The 13,051-nt window shown below is 44.9% G+C and overlaps 1 protein-coding gene across 1 annotated transcript in view; it reads right to left on the minus strand.

Moving 5' to 3' along the window:
* Nucleotides 1–11,340, minus strand: part of dtx3lb.3 (deltex E3 ubiquitin ligase 3L b, tandem duplicate 3) — a 28,072-nt gene extending 16,732 nt beyond the window's left edge. Inside the window, exon 1 of the mRNA XM_058792475.1 lies at nt 10,468–11,340. The gene's annotated coding sequence lies outside the window, so the exon portion shown is untranslated. The remainder of the gene's footprint in view (nt 1–10,467) is intronic.
* Nucleotides 11,341–13,051: the final 1,711 nt, after the last annotated feature.

The following is a 13,051-nucleotide window of genomic DNA, read 5'->3' on the forward strand; positions in this document are numbered from 1 at the left end:
ACTTTTGTTCTGCTCTCTGTAACTTTAGCTGCCAATTTGTTTAATTTTTTTTCAGCGTGTGTGTACTTTTAAATCCTGGGTCAAATATCATATATACAAATCACAAAATGGAAGCTAAATGTACTAACACAACCATTTTGTAACGGTACCGAATAGTGCATATTTTGGGTGAGAATAATTTTCATGAATCAACTAATTACATCTAACTCATCAATTTAATTGACTATACCTCCATTCTACGAGGCAATTTTACCAACACCACAAGCACAAACACAATGTGGGAAGGACCTTAGAAACACATAATAATCTTACAGTTAATTGATGTGTCAGTTCTACACAACAATTATATCTTACCAAACTAATACAAATAACTTGTATAAAAACTCAAGTCTCAGTGATGCTTTGATAATATTATCTATAATCGTTAATCTCTTACGTTATATGCGATTCATTAATGAATTCTAACTGTTACTTACATAGTCATCATCAACATCTACTGGCTAACATCCTAAAAGCAAACTTTGGATTTAAATAAATGAATAAAGTAAAACTTTTTTTATTAATACGCAGTATTGTTAAATGCTCCAAAAACAAATTGTTACTTTTGAAATATGAGATAAAGTAAGATAAAAATCCTGTTCAGCACCAGCAGCGAGAGGACAAATAAGATTGTGGAGAACATTAGACAGTTTTCTTAAAGGACTCGTGAAATTGGGAATTAGGTTAGTCCTGTTATTTTTTACATATAACTGTAACATGGCTGACGAGACGCGAGACGTGCGGATCCATGTGCAAGCTTTTATTTAAAGGCATGGTCATAAATACAGGCAGGGTCGAAACAATGGCAAACAGGTATGGCAGGGACAAGACAGAGTAATCCTAGGGCAAGCGAAGGTCGACGATCGACAACCAGTATCCAGAGGGGCTAGGCAGAGAGATAATCCAGGTAAAACGGGCTAGAGTCCAATAGGGGTGCAAACAGTGTCCAAACGGCAAGGCAAGGGTTAATCCAGGGAACACGGGCTAGAAACAAACACGGGAAAAACAGGCAGGGCAAAACTAGGAAAACTAACAGGGGCTCAGTAGAGTAGCTACGGCTATGAGAGCGGTAAACGCATACAATACTCGGCAGAGAGGCAGAGAAAGTCCAAGGCTTATAAAGCGTGTGATCAGTATGTGCGTGGGATCAGGTGTGCGTGTGATTAGTGCAATGAGTGATTGGTGACAGCTGTGATCAGTGTTGGATGATGGGAAATTAAGTCCAGTGTTATGTATGGTGTGAAGTCCATGTGGTGAGCGAGTGACCTCTGGTGGAGGGTGAATGGAAGTGCCGACTGGATTTGTGACAGAGCCCCCCCCCCTAAGAGCGGCTTCCAGACGCTCCACACAGTCTATAATCCAGGAGGGAGGTGGAGCGGAGGCGGAACAGGGGGAGGGATGGAGGGCCAGGTCCTTGTGGAAGCGGAGTGATCTGGGACCGAGGTAGAGCAGGAAGCCAGGGCGGAGCAGGCGGGACTGGAGCCCACCAGGGCGGACCAGAAGATCTCCACGGCAGTGCAGAAGACCACCAGAGCCAGACAGCAGACCACCACGGCGGCGCAGATAGAGCAGGAGCCCACCAGGGCGGTGCAGAAAACCACCAGAGCCAGATAGTGGACCACCACAGCGGAGCGGGTGGAACAGGTGGAGCAGAAGACCAGAGCGGAGCAGACGGACCCGAAGACCACCACGGTAGAGCAGATAGAGCAGGAGCCCACCACGACGGATCAGGAACCCACAGCAGAGCCTGGGAACTAGGGAGAATGGAGACACAAGGAGGAGACAGAACATGCACAGACACAAGGACTGAGGTAGGGAACATAGGAAGTTTATAATTAGTCTCCATAGCTGTGACAGGATAGAACGAGAGTTCACTGACGGCCTCCATAGCCGTGGCAGGACAGAACGAGAGTTCATTGACGGCCTCCATAGCCGTGACAGAACAGAACGAGAGTTCATTGACGGCCTCCATAGCCGTGACAGAACAGAACGAGAGTTCATTGACGGCCTCCTTAGCCGTGACAGGACAGAACGAGAGTTCACTGACGGCCTCCATAGCCGTGACAGAACAGAACGTGAGTTCAGGGACAGCCCTTCTGGCTGCGACAGGACAGGACGAGAGTTCATTGACGGCCTCCCTAGCCGTGACAGGACAGAACGAGAGTTCATTGACAGCCCTTCTGGCTGCGACAGGACAGGCAGAGCATTCACAGACAGCCTCCATAGCCGTGACAGGGCAGGACGAGAGTTCAGGGACGGCCTCCTTGGCCGAAACAGGACAGGATGAGGAATCAAGGACGGCCTCTGTGGCCGTGGCAGAGCAAGACGAGAGTTGGTGAGTGGATGCCACAGACACCTCCGGAGGTTCTGCAGCGGTTGCCGCCACCTCTGGAGGTTCTACAGCGGTAACGGTCTCCTCGACCGCAACTCGACAGACCGAGAGAACATTGCAGGGCGCCACCACCATACCAGGGGCTGAGGCGAGCCCCGCCGCTTCTGGAGGTTCTGCAGCGTGTGCCGCCACCTCGGGCAGTTCTGCGGTGGTGTACGCAGCCCAAACGCAACACAAAGCGATTCCCATCAGGGGAAGTGCCTCGGACAGGGGAATATGCATAATAACAGGAGGGTTAGTGTGAGTTGGTTTGGGGATACCAGCAGTGCGTGCAGACACCAGCGGTACATCCCTCAAACTAGACATCAAATTGGGATAGTGGAAGACTGACCTTGATAATCTGGGTGTGTCAGCCCGGACATGAAGTGACTCTGGAAGGTCAGCCGTGATGGGCTGCGACTCTGGAAGGTCAGCCGTGACGGGCTGCGACTCTGGAAGGTCAGCCGTGACGTGAACAGCTGAGACGTGCTGCTGTGACTCTGGACGAGCAGCTGTGACGTGCTGCTGTGACTCTGGACGAGCAGCCGTGGCGTGCTGCTGTGACTCTGGACGAGCAGCCGTGGCGTGCTGCTGTGACTCTGGACGAGCAGCCGTGACGCGTGCTGCTGTGACTCTGGACGAGCAGCCGTGGCGTGAACAGCTGAGACGTGCTGCTGTGACCCTGGGCGAGCAGCCGTGGCGTGCTGCTGTGACTCTGGACGAGCAGCCGTGACGTGCTGCTGTGACTCTGGACGAGCAGCCGTGACGTGCTGCTGTGACTCTGGACGAGCAGCCGTGACGTGCTGCTGTGACTCTGGACGAGCAGCCGTGACGTGCTGCTGTGACTCTGGACGAGCAGCCGTGGCGTGCTGCTGTGACTTCTGGACGAGCAGCCGTGGCGTGCTGCTGTGACTCTGGGCGAGCAGCGTGGCGTGCTGCTGTGACTCTGGGCGAGCAGCCGTGGCGTGCTGCTGTGACTCTGGGCGAGCAGCCGTGGACGTGCTGCTGTGACTCTGGACGAGCAGCCGTGACGTGCTGCTGTGACTCTGACGAGCAGCCGTGACGCGTTGCTGTGACTCTGGACGAGCAGCCGTGGCGTGCTGCTGTGACTCTGGACGAGCAGCCGTGACGCGTGCTGCTGTGACTCTGGACGCAGCAGCCGTGGCGTGCTGCTGTGACTCTGGACGAGCAGCCGTGGCGTGCTGCTGTGACTCTGGGCGAGCAGCCGTGGCGTGCTGCTGTGACTTCTGGACGAGCAGCCGTGGCGTGCTGTGACTCTGGACGAGCAGCCGTGACGCGTGCTGCTGTGACTCTGGGCGAGCAGCCGTGGCGTGAACAGCTGAGACGCGTGCTGCTGTGACTCTGGACGAGCAGCCGTGACGCGTTGCTGTGACTCTGGGCGAGCAGCCGTGGCGTGCTGCTGTGACTCTGGGCGAGCAGCCGTGGCGTGCTGCTGTGACTCTGGGCGAGCAGCCGTGGCGTGCTGCTGTGACTCTGGGCGAGCAGCCGTGGCGTGCTGCTGTGACTCTGGGCGAGCAGCCGTGGCGTGCTGCTGTGACTCTGGACGAGCAGCCGTGACGTGCTGCTGTGACTCTGGACGAGCAGCTGTGACGTGACTTGACCTTAGGAGATCAGCTGAGACGTGAAGTGACTCTGGACGAGCAGCTGTGACGTGCTGCTGTGACTCTGGGCGAACAGCTGTGACGTGCTGCTGTGACTCTGGGCGAGCAGCTGTGTGCTGCTGTGACTCTGGGCGAGCAGCTGTGTCGTGCTGCTGTGACTCTGGGCGAGCAGCTGTGTCGTGCTGCTGTGACTCTGGGCGAGCAGCTGTGTCGTGCTGCTGTGACTCTGGGCGAGCAGCTGTGTCGTGCTGCTGTGACTCTGGGCGAGCAGCTGTGTCGTGCTGCTGTGACTCTGGGCGAGCAGCTGTGTCGCGTGCTGCTGTGACTCTGGGCGAGCAGCTGTGTCGCGTGCTGCTGTGACTCTGGGCGAGCAGCTGTGTCGTGCTGCTGTGACTCTGGGCGAGCAGCTGTGTCGTGCTGCTGTGACTCTGGGCGAGCAGCTGTGTCGTGCTGCTGTGACTCTGGGCGAGCAGCTGTGTCGTGCTGCTGTGACTCTGGGCGAGCAGCTGTGTCGCTGCTGTGACTCTGGGCGAGCAGCTGTGTCGTGCTGCTGTGACCCTGGGCGAGCAGCTGTGTCGTGCTGCTGTGACCCTGGGCGAGCAGCTGTGTCGTGCTGCTGTGACCCTGGGCGAGCAGCTGTGTCGTGCTGCTGTGACTCTGGACGAGCAGCTGTGATTTGGCTTGACCCGTGAATGGCAGCAGTGACCTGATGGGGTGTTCTTGTGGCCACCATTTTGTGAATGGGCTCAACTGTCGCCGCCATTTCGTGAGTGCACGCTGGTACGTCTGCCATTTCAGTCACCGACGCAGCGTCGCGTTCCTCTTCCGCGACACCCACAGTAAACAAAGAGCCAGCACACCGCAAAGCATAGTCCATAAAATCCCTTAAACTAACATTAAATTTTCCCTCAGGTAACCATGACTTTATGGGTTCACTTAGTCCAAAACGAAAAATGTCTTTTAGAACCACTTCGTCAAATGGTACTTTGTCAGAAAGCACACAAAACTGAATGACATACTCCTCAATGGATAATCTCCCCTGACGCAGGTCAAGCAGCTGACTGAAGGGGTCCATACCTGACAAAGGTCCGTTAGAAAAGCTGCTGGATCCTGGTGTGGCCGAGTATTCTGTAACATGGCTGACGAGACGTGAGACGTGCGGATCCATGTGCAAGCTTTTATTTAAAGGCATGGTCATAAATACAGGCAGGGTCAAAACAATGGCAAACAGGTATGGCAGGGACAAGACAAAGAGTAATCCTAGGGCAAGCGAAGGTCGACGATCGACAACCAGTATCCAGAGGGGCTAGGCAGAGAGATAATCCAGGTAAAACGGGCTAGAGTCCAATAGGGGTGCAAACAGTGTCCAAACGGCAAGGCAAGGGTTAATCCAAGGAACTCGGGCTAGAAACAAACACGGGAAAAACAGGCAGGGCAAAACTAGGAAAACTAACAGAGGCTCAGTAGAGTAGCTACGGCTATGAGAGCGGTAAACGCATACAATACTCGGCAGAGAGGCAGAGAAAGTCCAAGGCTTATAAAGCGTGTGATCAGTATGTGCGTGGGATCAGGTGTGCGTGTGATTAGTGCAATGAGTGATTGGTGACAGCTGTGATCAGTGTTGGATGATGGGAAATGAAGTCTAGTGTTATGTATGGTGTGAAGTCCATGTGGTGAGCGAGTGACCTCTGGTGGAGGGTGAATGGAAGTGCCGACTGGATTCGTGACAATAACACAACAAATATTTGTTTCACATATTTTTTTTATGGTTCTTCTGTAGTTTTGTGCTGCTAATTATTATTGTACTATTTATTTTCATCACTGTTTTGGTAAATATTTAGGTCAGGTAAATTTGAGACCTTCTATCATTGAAGGTCATTGAGGTTTTTGTACTAATTTTGCATGGTTTGTTTTTGAAGATATTTTGCTATTGCTAGGATGGGAACACTGTAGCATTCTGTAATATTCTAGTGGTTTCTGGAACATTCCAGAACACTGTGGGACTAGTCATAAAAGACAAAAATGAAAGGGCGTGTCTTGACAGTACAAGTTTCAATAATTGATCTGCGGCAGCCGATCTAGTTCACCACTAAAACTATTCAGAGAGTTATCATGATTAAAATGTGTTTATGATAGCTAAACATGACTACCTCTAAGGTCCAGTAAAGAGACTGCAAAATTAAACAGCAAATAAATTAAGAGCAATAAAGAGATTCCTAACAACATACAACAGGTGATTGACACCATGCTGTTGCCTACCATCATGAAAAGCTGGAGTGAGTAGGGCATGGGGATGCTCATTTCTGAACAGAATTCATCCAAATATGAATAAATATAATTGGTAACACTTTAGAATAGGGAACACTTTGACTTTCCCTCAGTAAATTCCTAATTTGCTGCTTATTAATAGTTAGTGCGGTAGTTGTTAAGTTTAGGTGTTGCGTAGGATTAGGGATGTAGAATAAGGTCATGTAGAATAAGGCATTAATATGTGCTTAATTACTACTAATAAATGGCTAATATTCTAGTAATATGCATGCTAATTAGCAACTAGTTAAAGGGCCCTAAAATAAAGTGTTACCATATAATTACCTCTACACTACATCTAACTTTAGTGACTGAAGCATAAAACTTAAAGTTATTTGCATTGAATTGAATGTTCATTTCTTTATCATAAGCCGTCTCCAAAGGCGTTTCAGAGAATTTGGCAGTACATCCAACCGGCCTCACAACCGCAGACCACGTGTAACCACACCAGCCCAGGACCTCCACACCCAGCATCTTCACCTCCAAGATCGTCTGAGACCAGCCACCTGGACAGCTGCTGCAACAATCGGTTTGCATAACCAAAGAATTTCTGCACAAACTGTCAGAAACCGTCTCAGGGAAGCTCATCTGCATGCTCGTCGTCCTCATCGGGGTCTCGACCTGACTGCAGTTCGTCGTCGTAACCGACTTGAGTGGGCAAATGCTCACATTCGATGGCGTCTGGCACTTTGGAGAGGTGTTCTCTTCACGGATGAATCCCGGTTTTCACTGTACAGGGCAGATGGCGGACAGCGTGTATGGCGTCGTGTGGGTGAGCGGTTTGCTGATGTCAACATTGTGCATCGAGTGGCCCATGGTGGCGGTGGGGTTATGGTATGGGCAGGCATATGTTATGGACAACGAACACAGGTGCATTTTATTGATGGCATTTTGAATGCACAGAGATACCGTGACGAGATCCTGAGGCCCATTGTTGTGCCATTCATCCACGACCATCACCTCATGTTGCAGCATGATAATGCACGGCCCCATGTTGCAAGGGTCTGTACACAATTCCTGGAAGCTGAAAACATCCCAGTTCTTGCATGGCTAGCATACTCACCGGACATGTCACCCATTGAGCATGTTTGGGATGCTCTGGATCGGTGTATTCGACAGCGTGTTCCAGTTCCTGCCAATATCCAGCAACTTCGCACCGCCATTGAAGAGGAGTGGACCAACATTTCACAGGCCACAATCAACAACCTGATCAACTCTATGCGAAGGAGATGTGTTGCACTGCGTGAGGCAAATAGTGGTCACACCAGATACTGACTGGTTTTGGACTCCCCTGGACCCCCCCAATACAGTAAAACTGCACATTTTAGAGTGGCCTTTTATTGTGGCCAGCCTAAGGCACACCTGTGCAATAATCATGCTGTCTAATCAGTATCTTGATATGCCACACCTGTGAGGTGGATGGAGTATCTCAGCAAAGGAGAAGTGCTCACTAACACAGATTTAGACAGATTTATGAACAATATTTGAGAGAAATAGGCCTTTTGTGTGGTTCAGCTCATGAAAAATGGGGGCAAAAACAAAAGTGTTGTGTTTATAATTTTGTTCAGTGTAATTGTTTTATTTACATATATGTATATAAATAAATTAAATTTCAAAAGTTAGATAATGCTGATATTAGACAACGACTTTTATTTATATCAGATACATAATAACTGCATGCTATGAATCATTAGGTAAGCATTAGTAAATAGTCAGTTCATCCTTTATAAAGCATTTATCCCAACATTAATAGTCAGTAGTAAGCAGATTATAAATACAGCTATAAATGCCTTGTTCTTGATTTATAAGCATATTTATTACAAAGGAGATTTAAAGGCTAAGTTATTGTAACAGGGCAAATGAAACGAGAGACGTGCGGATTTGCAAGCTTTATTGGACAGAGACGTGGTCAAAAAGACAGGTAGAGTCGAAACACCAGCAAACAGGTATGGCACGGGCAAAACACAAGAGCAGTCCAGTGAACAGACGGAGTCGATTGGCGGCGAACATGATCCAGGGAGCAAAACAAAGAGAGATAATCCAGGTACACGATAATAGTCCAGACAGGGGCAAACAGAGTCCAAATGACAAGGCGAGAGAGAGAGAGATATCCAAGGCAGGCTATAAACTTCTGGGCGGGCAGAGAACAGACAAGAAACGAGATACACAGGCTAGAATCAAGACACGAATGACTCAGGCAATAAACAGGATAAACTAGACTTAGACTCAGAAAACACGGAATGGCTCCGTAATGTAGCTATCACTAGGAGAGCGATAAATGCTAAACAATACTATGCAGTTTGAGAAGGACCTGAGTGGGTGTAATATAGTATGTGTGTGATTGGTTACAGCTGTGTGCAATCAGTGCAATGGATGATGGGAAATGCAGTCCAGAGTGACGTGCAACAGTCTGTGTGGTGTGAGAGTCAATATGATGGAAGGGTGACCTCTGGTGGTAATTGGGCGGAAGTCCATGAACCGAATTTGTGACAGTTATCTTTCTAACAGAAAAAATAAACAAACACAACACAGAGGGATACAGAACTCATAAATATTTATTTCAAGATGCAAATAATAATATTAATAAAAAGAAACTGTACAACTGTACACTTGAATTTTTATTATTATTTTTTTCTATGAAATTGCAGAAGTTATTTTTCACTTTTTATCAAGTGTACAGTTGTACAGTTTAATTGTTTGCATCTTGAAAAAAATATATATTTCTGTGTTCTGTATCCCTCTGTGTTGTGTTTGTTTAACTTGTCTGTTTGGGAGATAACTGAACCTTTAAATCTCCATTGTAAATGCTTTACAAGATATAAATAGTCCTCACTTTAGATGAGCTCACTAAAATAGGTGGCTGGCAACTACTAAATGTTTTATAACTACCTGACTTAATCATGAATTACAGCAGTAATATGTTTTAATAAAGCATTTATTAACACACTGAGAAACTATTTTCATTTGTCTAAATAAGATTTATAAATGTATATTTAAATAGTTTAATAATCATTTACTTACACTTAAATGATCTTATGAACCACTAACAACTGGTTAGTAACTGGATTGTAAATAACGTAATAATTTAGAAATTATAAATTGATTGTTAAAGTATGAAAATACAATTAGTAAACATTATAGATATGCTCAAGAACAAAACATTTATAGCTGTATTTACAAATTGCTTACTACTGACTTTTAATGTTGGGACAATGCTTTATAAAGGATGAACTGACTATTTAACAATGCTTAACTAATGATTCATAGTGTGCAGTTATTATAAAGTGTTACCATATATTTTATAATATAGAAAAGTAATTTGAGACCCAACCAAGCTGATATTGTTTGGTGTGTAGGTGTCACGGTGCACACAGCGGGGAGGAACGAGGAACACGGAGACGAGGATGTAACTCAGAAACACAGTCTTTAATGTAGAGATCAGGGCAAGACAAGGCAAGGCTGAGACAGACAGGAACACCGGGGAGTAACGAGTAGACCAGACGAAAACTAACTGAACTAAATACACGTGACAATAACAGATAATGACTAAAACACAGCTGGACAAGAATGAACTAATAATCGAACTTAACAAGGACAGGAACATGATCAAATATGGACACAAGAGGCGGGAACACATGACACACACCACAGAGGCCTGACAGTAGGGCTGTTGCAATTTCTTTTTTGTTTACAGATTCTTTTCAGTTCGGGGTTCCTTCATTTGTCCATTGACTATGATTTTATGTGGTAACTTTTGTGTCTTGAAGACTGAAACGACCGTTTTAGTTTCATTTTCATTTTGTACAGCTTGTATAGAGCTGTAAAAATAGGCTAAATATTTTATTTAAACTTGATGGGTCTTTACGTTTATGTCTTCATACATCACATATTTGAACTTATATATACATATATATATATATATATATATATATATATATATATATATATATTATATTATATATACTGTAGACGGGTTGTTGTTATGTAGTTAGGTTCCTGACAGGCAAAACGACGGTCTAGTTATATTTACAGGGCTGTTCCAGAATTTTACTTAGGTCATTGTCGATAGCCCACTGATGCATTTAAAACAAATAAATGGACAAATCTGTCTTTTAGTCTTATACTTACCGAAAACGAGGTATGCGAGGTGAGAGCGTCAACCTCGGTCTGTACAGCCCGATTCAACCTAATTAAATGTATACCTTACAACGGAGAGATTTTTAACATGGTGCTCCAAAACAGTACTCGAGTTCATGAGGGAATGATTCATTAAAATAACCGAATCATAAGAGTCATTTGCTCGTGATTCTGGTTATACTGGAAGCACTGTATGTTTTTGAATCACTAGAACCGGTTCAATAGAGTCATGCATACAGGCTACATTACGCCCAACCTTCCACCGACTGGAGTTTATAAAGGGATTTTACACTTCCGGAGAACGTGGTTTCAGCGAACGCACACGTGTGGCATGCATGGAATTTACACAATGTTTTAGCCTACATATAAGGACCCATTTTGCCTCGCAGGAGCCTTGATTCATAATCGTTATGTGCTGTAGCTTACTACACACACAGGACACTGAAATGGCAATGTTTGAAAATATAAGTAAGTATTATATATTTGTATAAAATTCAGAAAAATGTAACATGGCTCAAGCAAAACCTGAACAAGCACAAAATAAAATATTGAAACGTCCAGTGCCAAAATGTAAAATCTGTTTACATTAAATAGCATACAGTAAATAGAGCAGTTTCTTTCTTCTGCTGAACACAAAATAAGACATTTTGAAGAATGTTGGTAACTAAACAGTTTAAAGTAGCCATTGACTTCCATGGTATGTAGGCTATGTATTTGGGTGTTTCTGCAACTATGGGCACTTTAGCAGTGACATTTTAGATTTATGTTAAATTTATCATGATGCTTTATAAATATGTTCACAGTGTCATTACACCTTGACAAAAAATATAATTAATGATTAATGTGATTTAATATAAAATTATGAAGCAAAGCTCCAACACCAGTTTTGTTCATGTCCAACTCTGGTCACAATGCACTGAATCACAATTTGACATTATTTCAAATGGAATTGTTTAATATTCATATTAATTTACAGCATCTTAATAGTTTTTGTATTATTTACTGATTGTGACGGAGCGAGGCCGGTGGAGTTCATGATAATGAGCGACACCTGCGCCACTCACCGGTCTCGAGTCCCACGGAGGAGCACCGGAAGGATAAAATGCTGCGTTACGTTGACAAGTCCTTGTTACGACGTCGGGTGCGTTCAAGTCACTTGGTCAGAACAAGATGGCGATTTAACTTTTCTACATACAATTCAACTATTTATTTTTAAACTCTACATCTACAAAATAATAAATGAAGAATGTGCACCATTGTGTGTTTGTTTTTTTTCTTTCTGTTTTCATTTAATTTATGAAGGTGATGTAGGCTAAACTTTATAATTATAATATATTCTATTATAATTACACAATAGTATCATATTTTGTATGTGTAACTTATATAGTTTTATTGTACATTACAAAAAAATAATCATTTTATTAATTTCAACAACTTTACCGACGCTGCATATAGTCTTTGGCTGCGTCCGACACGTTTTTTAACTGACACGCCCCCAACTCGGAAACTCAGGGCTTAAAGAAAATGTCGAGTTTCCCACTCCTAATAACGACTTTGTGGTGGCGTTCATGTGCGTTCAACTCGTAAATACGATGACATGACTTGAACGCACCAAAAGGAGGAGCGACGACAGTGAAAGACGAGAGAGGACCAGGCCTGGACTTTTATTTTGTGTTTTGTGTGCTGCAGTCGTCCGCGAGGGGCTGCCGCTTGATTTTCAGTTTTGTGTTTATTTTATTATTAAAGTGTTTAAATGTTTGCCAGTTCCCGCCTCCTTCTTCCTGTTCTACGGACTGTGTAGGCTACACTGATAATTTTTATGATTTTTTCAACTAAATGTGCCTGTCCCACACTTTTGAGTCTTTACCGCAACAATGAAAAAAAGGCTTTTATTTTTTATTATGACATTTAATCAAAAGGCGAGTTCGACTTTAAGCGGCGCTGCGCAGAATGGTCCGTGTGTGTATGACATCAAAGTACAGCGAGAGCCATTGGAAAGCATCAGGATCCATCTGCTCTCTTGTCGCTCTCGCGGTACTTTGATGTCATACACTGACCATTCTGCGCAGCGCCGCTTAAAGTCGAACGCGCCTAAAGACAAACAAGTCTTGTTTCTGTGGAAACAGAAATTAGCACGTGAGCACATTGCTGACAGATTGGGCCACCTCACTACCTCACTCACAAGATCCCAAAAATATAAGGTAAATATGATTTTTTCTGTGTCAGTATTTATTGTGTGTCCATACTAAACAGCTTAGTAATTCTGTACTTTGAACTGCATTTAAAAAATAAATGTATATTACAGTTTAATTCATGTATATTAAGATGCTAAGAGTCAAAACTAATGTACCTTGCTAGCTGCAATATTAGCAAAAATGTCATTTCCGCAACATGTCTTTAGCGAGAGCAAATTTAGATGTTGCGGTAAAGACCTTGTGTTGAGGTAGAGACAAGTTCAAGGTTTACTGTATATTAAATTACAAATATTCAGTCTATTGTAAATTATATTTAAACATGACATTTTGTAACCCTAGATGAGACCAAATTCATCGACAATAAGAGCAAAAAATGCAGA

Source organism: Onychostoma macrolepis, chromosome 11, assembly GCF_012432095.1.
Source record: "Onychostoma macrolepis isolate SWU-2019 chromosome 11, ASM1243209v1, whole genome shotgun sequence".
Classification (NCBI taxonomy): Eukaryota; Metazoa; Chordata; class Actinopteri; order Cypriniformes; family Cyprinidae; genus Onychostoma; species Onychostoma macrolepis.